At 39.4% G+C, this 17558-nt stretch overlaps 1 protein-coding gene and 1 pseudogene across 1 annotated transcript in view; one reads left to right on the top strand and one right to left on the bottom strand.

Annotated features, from left to right (window-relative positions):
• FREM3 (FRAS1 related extracellular matrix 3) overlaps window positions 1-17558 on the bottom strand; it is an 87429-nt gene that overhangs the window by 50871 nt on the left and 19000 nt on the right. The window lies entirely within an intron of this gene.
• On the top strand, window positions 4761-5032 carry LOC120242426 (annotated as a pseudogene).

Here is a 17558-nt window from a genome sequence, read left to right as displayed (position 1 = left end):
AAAAAGACATCAGATGGAAAAGAAAAATCTATGTTTATAAAGCTGACCAAACCTGTACAACTGCTTGAAAAAGCTAGAAAAGTTTAGAGATATAACACAAAGGTTGAAAAGTGTTTTTATATAAAATATACCTAATATCCATTCAAAAATCCTCCAGGGAAAAACTTGAGTTGTAGAAGGGATGCATTCGCAATCATTCCTTAAAGTGTTAGGCTATATCCTCATATATTTTCTGGAGCTGAGGGTCAGGACTTTTTTTTTTTAAACCTAAATTCTGTGGCTTACAAATCTTCATTTTACAAAATGGAGTTAATTTCACATTTTAATTAGGATAGTAAAACAAGAGAATGTCATTGACAAAAAAGTGTATCAAAACAAGATTCTATGACTGTTAAGTTTCCCTGAAAGTTCTAAACGCATTGGATTGCAGTTGTAGGTTCGGCCTCACCGGTGTGAAAAAATTAGCTGTATCTGAGCTTCAGAGCAAAGCCTCATCATAACTAAGGTTTCTTTAGTTATACTCCTGTTCCACATCCCAGGCTGCATGTAATTCCTCTTCGTCTGTTCATCCTCTTTACCAGGCAGCCTCGGATCAGCCCCGCAGCCTTTGGAAAAACTCTGCATTCCTCCTGAGGCCATACATGGGTATACAGGCTCTTGTTTATTTCTCCTTTGTGGAAGTTAAAGTAATGCTAACCCAGGGAACGAGAAATGTCAACCGGGAGTGTTAACAAGACCCTTCACAAGATTTAAATTCTCATTATCCATCCTTCCCGCCCCTCTTCCTGCTCAGTTTAATTGAGAAAAGTTTAAGGTATACACCCTGATGGTTTGATTTACATAGATTGTGAAATGATTACCACAATAGGTTCAGCTAACATCTATTTCCTCATATAGGTACAATAAAAAGAAAAGGAAGAAGACAAGAAAAAAAGGAAAAAAATTCTTCTTGTGATGAGAACTGTTAGGATCCATCTATTCTCATGGCAACTTTCCTGTATATTGTACAGCAGTGTTAACTATGGTTATCATGTACATTATATCCCTAGTGCTTATTTGTCTTATAACTAGAAGCTAGTACTTTGTGACCACCTTCCTCCAAGTCCCCCTCCCCCAACAATCTACCTCTGATAACCACAAATCTAATCTCTTTTTTCTTCCTTAGATTCCACGTTTAAGTGAGATCATACAGTATTTGTCTTTCTCTGTCAGGCTTATTTCAGTTAGCATAATGCCTTAAAGATCAATCCATTTTCTTGCAAATGGTAGGATTTCCATGTTTTATGGCTAAATAATATTCCATTGTGTATCCATGCCACAACTTCTTTATCCTTTCGTCCACTGATGGACACTAAGGTTGTTTCCATGTCTTGGCCATTGTAAATAATGGTGCTGTCAATGTGGAGATGCACAGTGTTTTTTTTTTTTTTTATTAGTGGTTTTGTTTCCTTTGAATATATATATTCCCAGAAGTGGAATTGCTGGATCAAATGTTATTTTTAGGTTTTTTGAGGAACTTCCATACAGTTTTCCTTTGTGACTGTCTCACAATCCCCCCAGCAGCACGCAGGAGTTCCCGTTTGCCACATCCACGCCAGCATCTGTTATCTCTTGCGTTTGTGATGATAGTCATTCTAACAGGCATAAGGCAATGTCATTGTCATTTTGATTTGCATTTCCCTAAGGACCAGTGATGTTGACCATCTTTTCATGTGCTTGTTGGCCTTTTGTATATTTTCTTTGGAGAAATGTCTGTATGGGTCCTTTGTCCACTTTTTAAAATTGGGTTCCTTTTTCTTTCTTGCTTGCTTGCTTGCTATTGAGTTGTATGAGTTCTTTATGTACTTTGGATATTAACTCCTTATGAAATCTATGATTAGCACCGCCCCCCATTTTGTAGGTTATCTTTTCACTTTCTTGATAGTTCTTTTCAATTTTGTGGCTTGTGCTTTAGATGTCATATCTGAAAAATCATTACCAGTACTCATGTCAAGAACTTTGTTCCTATGTCTTCTTGTAGAGTTTCATGGTCTCAGGGGTTACATTTAAGTCTATAATCCATTTCTTAAAGTTTATTTATGTATTTTGAGTGAGAGAGAATTGAGAGTACACACATATGTATGCACAAAAGCAGGGAAGGGGAAGAGGGAGGGAGAGAGAGAATCCCAAGCAGGCTCTGTACTGTCAGCGTGGAGCCAGTCATGGGGCTCTATTTCACAACCGTGAGATCATTACCAGAGCCCATGTCAAGAGTTGGATGCTTAACTGCTTAACTGACTAAGGCCTTGTAATCCATTTTGAGAAATTTTTATAAGTGGTTTAAAGTATGGATCCAGATATGGGTCTCATGGTGTTGAGATCGAGCTCTACAATAGGCTTCATGCTGGGTGTGGAACCTAGTTAAGATTTTCTCTCTCCCTCTCCCTTTGTCCTTCCTTTGCTCACACATACTCACTCTCTCTCTCCCAAAGAAAAATAAATAAATAAAAAAGAGAGCTGTATACCAATCTTTCTCTCACCTTGTTTGTTATTGCATATGAAACTACATATGCAATTGTTGATACATGAGCCTCTGTGTACTTGTTACGAGAATGCTAGATAACAGAATTGCTCCAGTTTGTTTAATGGCAAATCAAGATCCTGTTTTCACACTGGTTAACATCTTTTGTTGCTTCCTGGTGAAAGTTCTGGGACCAGTCCATGGGACTTGCATAAAACTTAGAATAACACAACTGGTCATTGAAGTTGAACAAACCAATCTATGGCATCTACTTTCATGGCTTGGGCTTGGCAAAACAGAAAGCTAGTTGGGGGTATTCTATACATATTAGTTATGCTCTTTCTCTTCTTGTTCCTAATTATCACTGTTGTCATGTCAAGTGTTAACACAATAATATTTGTTGCATATATTCCAACCATCTGATGATTCTGTAACAAAAGGAGTCTGAAGGGTCTCTGATAAAGACAGTGATATTATATAAAGTTACCCCCCTTATCAAAATCGTGGTGTAGACCTGAAAGATAGGATAATTTGTCCATCCTTCTGTAATCATGGTGTTTTGTCTAGATAGATGAAAATCAATAGGAGGGACTGTAAATGAACTTTGTACCTGCGGCAGCTCTTGCCTAGGAAATATCAAAAGTGTTCGTTGTATCTGCTACAGTTGGTTCTAAACAGCCTTAGCTGAAACTGCTATGAATCTAAGGCGCCCACCAGCTAAAGATGAACAACAATTGGTATGCTAGATCCTTACCAGACCCAAAGGAAGAGTCTTCCGCGGTCAATGGACAATGGGACTTGTTTTAATCAGTACTATGGAATCATTTCACCCTCTCCTGTATGTCCGCTTTGGCCTTTAATTAGCATAAACACAGTGAACTTCCCCTTTCTGGGATACATGTGTCCCTGATTCCTCCTCTTTAGTGAACCTCCCTGAATTTCCTCATTGATGTGTATTTCCTTGTCAGGCAAGTCAGGAAACTCAGTGCTCCTTTATTTGACCACTGTAGTGGTCTCAGTATTTCTTTTAAAAACATTCATATGTCTCTACACTACTCTTTAAATAGGAGATAGCCCTATCTAGTTTTTTGTTTGTTTTTGTGGGGTTTGTGTGTGTTTCCAGAAGCACAGATAACAATATATCTCCACAGTGTTAAAAAAAAAAAATTCTTGAATGGTTTTTAAAACATGTCCCACTCCCACCCCCCTCTTTAAAATATTGCTAGTTTTATTCCAATCATCACAGACTCTGGAAGCAAAGAGTTATGTTCATAAGACAGTTTCTCATTCAGTAAATTTCTTCAAGCATTTGGCTCACTGTACATGAATCAAGCAAGATAGAATCTTTTGATTTCCTATGAATTCAATAGGAGCTCACAGGATGGGTGAAAACACATTACAAAAGACCCACTTCCCAATTCTCAAATACCAAATACTTCAGGTAAGATGGCTCAGAGTTGTACTGGTCAGCACCCTGGTGCCCGTGACAGATGTGCACGTTTGAAGGCACAGCATGGGAGGCTGGAATCTGGAGAGTCCTAGAGTTCATTTAGTAACAGAGAGTAACTGTTTTCATTTCAGTGGGTACTGATTAGTAAATGACCAACTAAAATGTTATATATTTCTTTTATTAACGAGTTCATTGGACCTTAGAAAGTCCTGGTTTCTATATTAATTGGAATCGTGAGAACCCAATAAGGACATCAGAAAATCCTCTGACCTGTGAGAAATAAAGACCACCCTAACGCCAAGTCTATTTCTCTCTACACCTCTAAGAAGATAAAGGAAGAGAGGGAGGGACAGAGAGACCCTATAGGGCAAGAGAATCCGTTAAGCACTGAATGGAAATATGGACTCGATTCAATATTATTATATTTTCATTTCAATGGACCAGTTCTTGGCACCACATTTACTTTAGTCTCTGAAGAACTAACAGTTTAAATTTTTTCTCCTGTATTTTGTATTTTTGTATTAGTCCCCAGCTGTGAATAGCATCTCACCATTTTGTGCTTCGTATTAAACCAGTGCAAAGTGCCAGTTTCCTCCCTGTTTATTTGGTTTTCTTGGTGTGCTCTAAAGACATGATTTTAAAAATAAACTACTCATTCAAATGGACTTTTTCCTGCCTTTAGAAGGAAAGAATAATACATAAGAGTTTTAGAGGCCATAACAAACAATAGAAAATAGAGTGGGCAAAAGTAATGGGATATGGAAATAAATCTCATTCGGCTCTCTGAACTCAGACCGAGTTTGTGATGTCATGGCTAAATACACCAAGAAGGTTGGAATCATCAGTAAACATGGAACCCATTATGGGGCCTCCCTCAGGAAAATGGTGAAGAAAATTAAAATTAATCAGCACGCCAAGCACATTTGCTCCTTCTCAGGCTAGACTAAGATGAAAAGACAAGCTTTCGGGATCTGGTACTGTGGTTCCTGCATGAAAACAGGTCATTCCAGACCTACAACACCACCTCTGCCATCACAGTAACATCTGCCATCAGAAGGCTGAAGGACTTGAAAGACCAGTAGAACTCCACAATTTGAAACATTGCTAGTCTATAATAAATGAGTTAATTTATATAACAACAACAACAACAAAAGAAAAAAGAAGAAAAGAAAGAAGGAAGAAAAGAAAGGAAAGGAAAGGAAAGGGAAGGGAAGGGAAGGGAAGGGAAGGGAAGGGAAGGGAAGGAAAAAGAAAGACATCACATTCAGTCCCTCTGGATGTTGTGAGTTGGGTAGGTTGAGGTGAAAACCATGTATGTTTGGTATGATGCTGACACCAATTCCAACATGTAATTTTCCGATACTACCAAGCAATTCTCCGACACCAGCTGGGTATTCTACAATTCAAGTTATTTCCGACACTATCTACCCCAAGATAGCATCAGATCCCACAGGCTAAGGACTCTTAACCCACAAGACTGCCCTCACTTCAGATGACAATTGCAAGTCTAGACTGTCACCTGTGCTTCTGACCAACTGGCTATAGATGGGAGATTCCAATGACTCCCCCTCCGGGTTCAACTAATTTGCTAGAGTGGCTCACAGAACCCAGAGAAACATCTTACTTACTAGATTACTGGCTTATTATAAAAGGGTATGACTCAGAAACAGCCATATGGAAGAGATGTGATGGACAAGGTATGTTGGAGGAGGTGCAGAGCTTTCTTGCCTTCTCTGAGGGTGCCACTCTCCCAGTACCTTTACAGGTTCACCAACCTGGAAGCTCCCCTAACAGGCCTCTTGGGTTTTTATGGAAGCTTTATTACATAGACATGGTTGATTCAATTGTTGGTCACTGATAATTAATTCAGCCTGTCTTCCCTCCCTAGAGCTTATGAGGGGGTTGAAAGGGTAGAACTGAAAATTCTAATGCTCTAAACACAAGGTTGGCTCCCCAGTTAATCAGCTCCCATGCTTAGGTGCTTTCTAGAGTCACCTCATTAACACAACAAAACATACCTGTTTTGTTCTCATCACAGGAATTCAAAGGGGTTTAGAAGCTCAGTTCCAGAAATGGGGAGAAGATCAAGTAAATACTCTTTTTCTTTTTTCTTTTTTTAATTGAAAAAAATTTTTAATGTTTACTTGTTTTTGAGACAGAAAGAGACAGCGTAGCAGGAGAGGGGCAGAGAGAGATGGAGACACAGAATCTGAAACAGGCTTCGAGCTCTGAGCTGTCAGCACAGAGTCCAAAGCAGGGCTCGATCTCACGGTTCTTGAGATCGTGACCTGAGCTTAAGTTGGACGCTTAACTCACTGAGCCACCCAGGTGCCCCTCTTTATCCTTTTAAAATGCTTATTTACTTACTTTGAAAGAGAGAGAGAGGCAGAGAGAAAGGACGGAGAGAATCCCAAGCACACTCTGTACTGTCAGCGCAAAGCCTGAAATGGGGCTCCATCTTGTGAATCAATTAGACCTGAGCCAAATTCAAGAGTCAGACACTTAACTGACTGAGCCACCCAGGCACCCCATGTAATCTTTTCTTTTTTTTAAGTTTATTTATTTATTGTGTGTGAGAGAGAGAGATGGAGAGAGAGAGCGCACAGGCATGCAAACAGGTGGGGGATGGAGACAAAGAATTAGAAGCAGGCTCCAGGTTCTGAGTTGTCAATACAGAGTACGACACAGGACTCAAACCCACAAACCATGAGATCATGACCTGAGCCAAAAGTTGGATGCTTAATGGACTGAGCCACCCAGGAGCCTCACCCTTTTGTATTCTTATTATAAATCACAATATCATACTTGCCTGCTTGTTCTCAATGACATGAAAAGCTTGGAGAAAAAAGCTGCATAATTGATCCTGGCATCCAGCAAATAAGAAGGTTACCTCTATTCTTTTATATTCTAGGCAAACCTTATAAGGCATAGCTAGCAAAACTGAAACACAAATGGCTCTGACATAATTATTAGAGAGTGGTTCCTGTGTTACTATTCTACTGTCATGTAAAAATTGCCACAAAGGTAGAGGCTGAGTAAAGCATGCATTATTTTGCAGCTTCAGTGGCCCAGGAATACAGACATGGCTTAGCTGGGTCCCTGGCTCAGGGTCACAAGACAGTAAGCACAGTGTTAGGTGGACTGCATCCTTGTCCAGAGCCTTGTGTAGGAAGGATCTGCTTCCAAGCTCATTCAGATTATTGACAGAATTTATTTTTCTGTTGTTGTGTGTCTAACAGTCCCAGCTTCTTACCGCTATTGGCTGGATGCTTCTCTCAGCCTCTAGAGGCTTCTTGAAGTTTCCTGCTGATAAGGGACCACAAGACAGGCTGAGTGCAAAGTACAAAGTAGCACACCAGGTGAGATATGTATGATATTCCTTGGATACTCCCAGTTACCCCAAAACAGGAAGAGACAAAACAAAAACAAAAATAGAAACAAAAAACAAAAAGAAAACCCAAAAAACCCCAAATGCTTAAACTAATGAGTCTTCATGAGTTTTTGAGAAAAAAGGCAATCCCATCAGTAGCCTTAAGTCCAGGAAGTCCCTACTGTCTTAATGTTAATGCTTTGCTAGAGGGAAAAACAACCTTAGCTTGACCAGAGCCAGCAATCTGTGAGTCTTTGGCATATGAAAATCTCTTTGGAAACTTCCCTTTTGACTTTACCTCCCCCAGCCCCGTAGTATATAAGGATCCACTCTTCACAACCCCAGTGCAGCTCTTTCTGCCCCCAGGTCCTGCCCCGTGCTTTAATAAAATCACCAGTTTGCACCAAAGACATCTTCAAGAATTGTTTCCTGGTTGTCAGCTCCAAACTGCACGAATTCACCATCACTCCAAAACCCCATCACTGCCATGCGGGTCTTTCAACATGTAGTTTGCAACATGGCTGTTTGCTTCTTCAAGGCCAGCAGATAATCTCTCCAGTATGTGTACTAGCAAGATAGATACTGACTTAAATTCAGCTTTAGAACACCAAATTAAAGAACCTTTTGTCTACAAATTAACATTAGTAACTTTGAGTGAAATGGATAAGTAATAACATGATTGTTGGTAAGAATAAAAGGAAGAGATAAAGGAGAATGAATGCAATTCTTTCCAATCTTCTAGCTGCACTTGTTTTCCATTAAATGTGGCTTCTATGTTTTGCCATATGATTTATAACTGGCTGCTTCCTAAACAACTGTGACTACAGCAGTGATATCCACTAATCTGGAAGGACCCCGTTTTCCTCAGCATTTGGAACTACTGTCGAAAGAAAGAGAAGATTTAACTTTCCTGAATTTGCCATACAATGACTCTAGAAACAGTATTTCCAAACTGCATTAGGATTTACTACTTGGCAGTGAGCCGTGCCAAGGATGCTGGGCTTAGTGATGATACAGGTCAGAGTTAAAGAGATACGTAAGTGAAGGAATCGGAAACGGTGGGGGAAATGGCTGGTAGGAGTAGCCACAGGGGAGCTGTTCCTTTCATTTCGACGTCAGGTGGTCCAGGCAGGGAACTGAGTTCTGAGGGCACAGACTGTAGCTGGTATGACAGGAAAAGATAGGAAAAAATAAGCGGACAGGGAAAGGTTAGGACCTGAGGTCCCTGGGTGGGGACAAACACTTATTTTGAAACAATACCGGGAGTGTCTAACCACAGAAAACCCCCTCAGGCATGAGGTTCTTCTTAAGAATGTAACAGGCACCAGCTACTCCCCCACAAGTTTTCCTCAGGAATTTGACCAAAGATCTAACCAAAAATAAGTAGTAGACCGTAAAACGTATGACCCTCAAGGAACCTAAGGCCACAGACCACCCCTCATACAATAGAAATGAGCCTATTAGTAATGGACTACCCAGCACCTAGAGCTATGAAGCCAAAGAGGGTAGAACCTGAGAAGGAATGAGCGGAGAGGGAAGGGAAGGCCCGCCAGACCCTTATAAAACAAGGTCCCTTACCTATAGTCGTGGGCATTCACTTTCCAATGTCACCTCTCTGTAAAGAGAGCTTTCGTACTATTCCTTTTTGATCCTATACTCGAATAAACTTTAGCCTGTTGCTCATTTTGTATCCATCTCTTCGTTCTTCGAAGCGGCGAGACAACGAATCCCATGTGTTGTGGTAAAAAATGCTGCAACACTAGGACCTAAGGACTCTGTGGAAACCTCTGTCAGAGATCCCTTCCAAATATCCCTGTTATACTGTACACCAGCAGGTTCCTATTTAGGGCTCTTTTTCCTAACAAGTGAGTTCACAGGAGAGAAAAATTGGAGCTGCAAAGGAAAATCAGTTTAAAGCTTGAAAGGTGAAATTGTGTAGAAAAAAATCACCCTTTCATGCTTAATTAATCATGGAAAATGTGTCTGCCAGCATGAAGCCATTTTATCAGAAAACAGGCCAGGTGAAACAGTTAAGGAAATGGCATTACCAATCCCAACACTGTCATACATGAGAAAACTAGGGAAGACAAGCATTGCAGGTAGACAAAACTGTACTCAGTGGTTCGTAAAATTGGAGTGTTTTACATCTAGACAGTACTTTCTCATGAATATCTCCTCAATGCTCTAAAATTAAAATTTGGGATGATTTCTAATTACTGTAATTGTTTTGGTCAACTTTTTTTTTTTTAATGTTTTATTTATTTCTGAGAGAGAGAGAGAGAGACAGCGTGAGCAGGGGAGGGTCAGAGAGAGAGGGAGACACAGAATCTGAAGCAGGCTCCAGGCTCTGAGCTAGCCGTCAGCACAGAGCCCGACGCGGGGCTCGAACCCACAAACCATGAGATCATGACCTGAGCTGAAGTCGGATGCTCAACCGACTGAGCCACCCAGGCGCCCCTGGTCAACTTTTAAAATGAAGGGCAAATGTGTAGCCACATGGATGGACCTTGAGGGTGTTATGCTGAGCGAAATAAGTCAGGCAGAGAAGGACAAATATCATATGTTTGCACGTATAGGAGGATTAGGAGGAACTTGACGGAGGACCAAGGGGGAGAAGAAGGGCAGAAATGGTGGGGGAAAGGGAGAGAGGCAAACCACGAGAGACTCTTGAATGCTGACAAAAACTGAGGACTGATGGATGGGGGGGGATGGGCATGGAGGAGGGCACTTTGGGGATGAGCACTGAGTGTTATGTGGAAACTAATTTGACAATAAACTATTTGTAAAAAAAATAAAATAAAATAAAAATGAAGTAATTTCCTTAAAAAAAAAAAACCTCTAAAAAAAAAAAATGAAGGGCAAATGTTTAACTTCTGTGTCATGCTCTACGGGTCTAATTTTGAAGGTTGTAGCAGGTAGTTCTAGGTCTTTCATCCTGAGCAGAGATAAGAGAACACTCTGGCAGCTGAGAAGTTTTAAATTAAAGGAACTATAAAATTTTTAAGACCATTATTTCTCAAACTTATTTAAACACAGGATTTTTTTTTTCTTTTACACAACACCTTCTTAACAACTAGTTCCATGGCACTCCATTCAGGAAATACCATTTAAATTGTTTTGAAGTCATGTCACAGCCATGTGAAAAAAAAATTAATTCTATCAGTGCTTCTGAAACCTCACACCAAAATAATCCTAAGGACATATAAGAGTGAATTTGTCCTGAGGAGGGCCAAGAACCAGGGACCTGGGGCAAACAGCTATAGGCTATAAGCTGTGAAGTCTTAAAGATGTCTTAAAAATTCCCTGTGAAGCTTCATAATAGAAAAGGTTGTGTTAATAGGAAAGTAAAACTCTGCTCTGGGGATTTGTGCCAAATTTACTGTCTTCTCACTGCCCCTCCCCCCATGGACATAAACCCTGTGTTAATGACTGGCATTATTTGCAATAAGCATTATTGAAGTGATAGAGTCTCTAAAGAAAACAGACTACAATCTTAGGTTACTAAGCCTCTCTAAAATGTACTTACTGCACTACAGATCCCTCGCCGTGTTGTGATTATAAACTTGAAAACTGGCTTGTGCACACTTAAAGAATGCCCAGCCCTAAAATGTGTTTTCAAAAGAAATTCAATCGATTTCCTATTAGCTGACAGTCATTACTAGTCTTCCAACTGTAATACAGGGTTCCTGACAGCATCCGTGGGAGCACATATTAAGCTCTGGGTTCCTAAAACTTAGGGGAAGTCTTCTACTCCTAGGTGTACACTCGAGAGAAATGAAAACATACATCCACACAAACACTGGCTTGTGGCTGCTCCTAACAACGTTATTCAGAATATTCAAAAAGTGGAAACAAGCCAAATGACCATCAGTTGATGAAGGATAAAAAGTGGTATATCCATACAGTAGAATATTACTCATCCCTAAAAGGAATGATGTATTGCTATATGCTACAATGTGAATGAACTTTGAAAACACTACGCTAAGAGACAGCAACCAGACAAAAGACCACACATTCCATAATTCCATTTATATGAAAAGTCCACGATAGGCAAATCTATGGAGACAGGAAGTAAGTTAGTGGTCGGCAAGGCCTACAGTTGGGAGGCAGGTCATGGGAAATGAGAGTGATTGCTAATAGGTATGGGTTTCTTTCTGGGGGAATGAAATGTTAGCAGACTAGATTGTGGTGATGGTTGTATAATCCTGGGAATGTATTAATACCTTTGAATTGTGTACTTTATTTTTTTAAGTTTATTTTATTTGAGAGTGAGAAAGAGCGAGAGAGTGGGGGAAGGCAGAGAGAAACAGAGAATCCCTAGCAGGCTCCGCACCGTCAGTGCAGAGCCTGGCCTGGGACTCAAACCCATGAACCACAATCATGACCTGAACTGAAATCAAGAGTTGGACACTTAACCAACTTAGCCATCCAGATGTCCCACCATTGGATTGTGTACTTTAAATGGGAGAGTTGTATAGTATATGAGTTATACCTCAATAAAGGTATTAACATATTGTGTTTACATTTCATGTAATTGTATGTACTTAAATTTGATGTGAATAAATAGATCTTGCAATAAAACAAAACAAAACAAAACAAAAACTAAGGGGCAGGGGAAGCCCCAGGAATGATTGCTTATATTTAGCAATGCAGAACATAAAATAATCTAACAGAAAATTGTTTAGGGCTTTACAGATTTTCTGCTGTTTGCAATAAAGGTACAAGGGAAAACCAAGCTTTATGTATTCAGTTCACAAAATGAAATCCAACAGGAGATACTAGAATTATTTCATACCCTTCTTGACTCTTCATTGCATCAAATGAATCACATTTTGCCATCTACTAGTCATATTCAATTATAGTTTCTGCAACACATTCACATTTATCAAGTAACATAGTATCACATATGTACTTGTTTGTGTAATAATAGTTTCTCAGAAAACCTAAGCCTTCTTTCCTCCATAAAGTAGGCTAATGGTGACTGAAAATTCTTGAACTGCTTTCCATAAGAATAATCCCCTTAGACCTAGTAAGATGATTGTGGAGATCCAATAGATTTAAAGACAACAGTTAACAATATTCTTATAATTTTAGGGCCAGAATGGTCCTTGGGGATGAAGGGCTCATATTTTGAAGTAAATATGAACTTCATATTTCAAAGGAGGACCAGTCCTCCATTATGGAGCTAGCAGACACTAGGTCTCCTGATTCCCAGGCTTGTACTCTCCAGCTAAGCCTGTCTCTGAATGGTAATTCATGAATAAGGTTTTAGTTACTGAAGTAATCACACCTCAATCACAGCATTCTTCAGTTGTATAGTTTCTAAAGGGCTTTCACAAGCATCATTTATGAGAGCCTCATCATATCCTGTGAACTAGACAGAAATCAGCGTCTCTATTTTAGACAGAGGTTCATAAAGGTCATAAGATTTGCCCATAGCCATAGGGCTGGTAAGTACTGGCTCTAGAATGAGAACTTGACACTCAACATTTTCCAAGCAGAACTCCTTATTCCTTGCCAACATGTCCCCCAGGTTCCCATGTTAGAAACCTGGCCAGCACTTCTGTTTGTTTGTTTTAGATGACATAAACAAATTTCATTTAACACTTCATGAAGGGAACAGTTTCCTTTCGGAGAACTGGAAAATGGGGTAGAAGGCAAGGAAATTTTATACAATAAGGAATAAAGACCAAGGAAGAAACAAATAGAGAACATCTGATTGGTTGGGGCCACACAGTCAACCCTGATTGGGATGAGAAGGCCCAGAGTTGGCTTGGTATTTAGAGATTCTATGACTGGGCATACCGCAGTTCTGGTCAAGTGGAGCATTGACAGGGACACAAAAGTTATCTAAGTTTCATTCTAGGCAGAAGCAGTTCCCTCTTTGGTCTAGGAATTTATTTCAACAGTCCTCCCCCCCCCCCTTTTTTTAAATGTTTTATTTATTTCTAGGAGAGAGAGAGAGACAGCGTGAGGAGGGGAGGGTCAGAGAGAGAGAGCGAGTCAGACTGAAACAGGCTCCAGGCTCTGAGCTGGCAGTCAGCACAGAGCCCGACGCGGGGCTCGAACCCATGAACCGTGAGATTGTGACCTAAGCGAAAGTCGGACGCTTAACTGACTAAGCCACCCAGGCGCCCCAACAGTCCCCCTTTTTGATTACTCTCTTGCCCAATCAAGAGGTTTGATGAAAAGTATCAATCTTAGCATGACTCTCTCAGCTCCAATGCCTTTTCCAATCTCCGTGTAGTTTGTACAAAAGGCAATATCGGGCTTGTATTTTTAGAGCTGGTTACGTTTTTCTGTTCTCTTTTGTTGTTCTAGTGCCCACTTGCATTTAAAACTTTGGGAGAACACAGTATATTAGGGAGACAATAATAATGTTAGAAAAAAGACACTAGGCATCACTCTTGACTTCCTCTCTCTGCTCCCTCAAATTCAAGAATGGTCAATTCTAGCTACTACAAATTAAAAAAAAACCTATCCACTTCTCTCCACACTTATTGCTACCACTTAAGCTTATACCAACATTCTTTTTTTTTTTTTTTTTACCAACATTATTTCTCACTTATTTTACTCCAATCTCCCTCTTTCGACTTTTGCCTCTGCTTGTGATCTAATCTCTATAATGCAGTTATGTGCACATAGCACCTGGTAATCATGTCACTGCTTTGTCTGAACTTTAATGTTTCTTCTTCACCTTCAAGATAAAGGCCACTGACACATTGAGAGAACATCCTTCTGGGGCTGGAGCCTACTCACTGCTTTAGCTCCTGCCACAGACTCTGTTCTCTGATCCATGCAGTTAGATTGAGCTCACAGCAGCCCCCAGATTTCCTCTGCTCTTTTCTGTTTTGCCTTTCCACTCTTCTTTTTCTTTTTCCCTCACTTGGCTACATCCCACCCATTCAGGTCTTAGCTTAGATTGTCTTTTTCCTCGGAAGCCTTTTTTGAGTCCTGGATAAGATGCCTTGCACATTTGCTCTCATGACAATCTAATCTGACTGTCAATGTAGCACTCACCCTGCCTTTTAATTTATCCCCCATGAGACTGTACGTTCCTTCACAGGAAGGACTATGCCTTTTTCCTGTCATATCCCATGAGCCTGGCATATAGCAGGTACTCAATAAATATTTGCTAATTAAATAAGCGATACTTAAGTCAGAACAGTACCATGCCATTTCTGAAATTCGAGACAAGTTCTTCCTCTGTGTTTCTTTTCATAGCTGATGACAATTACATTCCAAATTTTAAACACTGAGGTTGAGTAAGTGGCTACAATATATTTTTCATTGTAAAACACAGAATTTAAGTGAACATCTGCATAAATGACACAGTAATGCTAACAGGTACTGTTTAATGGTTATCTGGCTTCTGTTTGGAGTGATAAAAGCTTTGAAAATATATAGTGATGATGGTTGCACAAGACTGTGAATGAATGTATTTCATGATGTTTTAAATTGACTATAGTTCTACGGGAGGGATGTAAATTGTGGAAGCATTCATATTTTTTATTTTCTCTTTTCAGAACTTCACTGTAACTGATTGATAAATCAGCTACATTTCAGGAACTATCAGGCTTTTCAACGTATACTCATCCAACCAGCCCTTATGCTCTAGAATACTGAAGACCTGAACTTGTGCTTACCCATTGAAGTGCATATTATGGTTTCTCAACATATTTGTTAGTAAAGATGCCTATGATGTTATCGACCAAGAAAATTTGATTCTGAAAGCATTTTTAAAGGTTAGTCATTAGTCTAGCTCAGCTGAACTGAATTTCCAAGATAATGCAAAATCATTATTTTTATAATGATGGACAATTTTAGTTCTAGATATCAAACACCTGCCAGGATTTTACAGATTTAAATTAGTTTGCTTAGACAGAAGAGAAGCCAGTGTGCAGGGGTTCTTGACATTTTTTGTGTGTGTCATGGAAGCCCTTTGACAGCCTGGGGACTGTTCTTCAGACAATGTTTCTGAATATATATAAGAAAATGCATATGATTAAGTAAAACTCAATTATATTAAAACACAGTTATTAGAATAAAAAATTGTCCTGAAGCTGCTATGGAAAACAGTATGTCAGTTACCAAAAGAGCTAAGCATAGAGTTAGCCCATGAGACCTATCAATTCTACTCTTAGGTATATACCCAAAGGAATGAAAAGCTGGGACTGGAGTAGACATTCATATGCTCGTGTTCATTATGGCATTATTCACAACAGCCAAAAGGTGGACACGACCCAAGTGTCTATCAATGGGTGAAGGGATAAGCAAAATGTAGCATATGCATACAATGGAATATTATTCAGCCACAAAAATGAAGTACTTAGGGATGCCTGGGTAGCTGAGTTGCTTAGGCATCTGACTCTGGATTTCAGTTCAGGTCATGATCTCATGGTTTGTGAGTTCAAGTCCTGCATTAGGCTCTCTGACAGGACAGAGCCCACTTCAGATTCTCTTTCCTTCTCTCTGTCCCTCCTCTCTCTCTCTCTTTCTCAAAAATAAATCAACATTTGTTAAAAAATGAAGTACTGATACATGTGATACTGATACATGATGAACCTCTAACACATCATGTTCAGTGAAATAAGCTAGACACAAAAGGACAAATATATGATTCCACTTACGTGAAATATACAGAAAGACAAATATACAGAGACAGAAAGTGGATTAGAAGTTACAAGGGGCTGGGGGAAGAGGGGTAGGGAATTACTGTGTAATGCTTAGAGCATTTCTGTTTGGGTTTGGGGTATATAAAAATTTTTGAAAATTGTGGTGATGGTTGTATGACACTGTGAATGCAATTAGTACCACTGAATTATATGTATGAACTGGCTAAAATGGCAAAATTTATGCTATATATATATGACTGCAATTAAAAAAAATTAATAACATAGTATACTCAAACCCATTGAATTGTACACTTTCAATGGATGAATATGAATTATTATGGTATGTGAATTACCTCATAAGGCTATTAAAAAAAGAAATTTCCAATAGTAATTAGCACCGAAATTTCAAAGTAATGATGAATATAAAGGATAGTTTGACATCTCTACAATTCCCATAATTTGATATTAAAATACCTGTTATTTCTACTGGTTAGTTACAAAGCCACAAATACTGCTGGTAGTATTGTCATTTGTCACCTACATTTATAGTTGGGGGGAAAGCTATATTTTAGGTGGAGGTTAGTAATTATAAAGATAGTTTTTTTTTTTTTTTTTGTCATTCAAGTTCCCTGACCCTCTGAATTCTATCTACAGCTCTCCTGGGTTAAGATTTACAGATTTATTTTGTTGAAAATAAACTATGCAGGAGAAAAATTGGATTTGCCTTTGATGTCTTTAATTCATCTACACATACAATTTTGGCCACTGAGACTCTGAAGCGAGGCAGCATTTATTAATTTAACAGAGCACTTAAGATCAAACTGCCTTTAGAAAAAAAAAAAAGAAAAAAGGAAATAGGAAATCCGTTACAGGTCTTCCCCCAAACAATCATTTAATTCTAGCTTATTTCAGTGTACATGATGTCTCCAACAGCTCTATGCAGTCACTTAAAAAGACCAAAAAGTCATTGTCTCAAGAAACCCATTTTCTTTTCTCCTAATGCTGTGCCAGAGGTTGCATATTCCATTTTTCTTTCATCACAGGAAGCAAGAGACCACAGCCATTTTCAGGCGATCATAATCGGTTTGGTTTCGCTGAGGAACTCCACGGGCTCTCTAGAACAAAGATGCTTCCAGCTGTAGCACGGGCAACTTTGCCAAAGGGCCTGTCCTGAGCACAGTTTAGTGCCAGCCCTGATGATTAAAGACGGGACATCTAGCTCCTGGAAGCGCTTCTTGTGAAGGAAACATTTTACATAGCTGAGCTCAAAGGGATTCAATTTCCCTCCTTTCAGTAGGACTTTATTTTCTAGTGGATGTTTCTCATGTTCTTGGCTCTCTTTGGGTCACCATCATAACATGTCATTCTGTTTCAGAGAATTTTTACTAACAAACTGCATGCCTTCCTCAGCACCTTTGTTCGATATAACTAAGGTCAGGTATGAAGAAAGTTGCTTATTATAAGATGCTTTAATAATAGTATTGGCTCCCTTTGTCAAGCAGTTTTTAATACATACACCAAGATATGTTCTATTTTCTGAAAACTGTCTTGGAGACTGGGAAAGAATGCATCAGTAGGACTAAGAACTGTGAATAAAGTCATAGGTGAAGTACATTGCAGGGC

This window comes from Hyaena hyaena, unplaced genomic scaffold (genome assembly GCF_003009895.1).
Source record: "Hyaena hyaena isolate Hyena2069 unplaced genomic scaffold, ASM300989v1 scaffold_304, whole genome shotgun sequence".
NCBI classification, from domain to species: Eukaryota; Metazoa; Chordata; class Mammalia; order Carnivora; family Hyaenidae; genus Hyaena; species Hyaena hyaena.
This window is presented reverse-complemented; position numbering and strand designations above follow the sequence as displayed.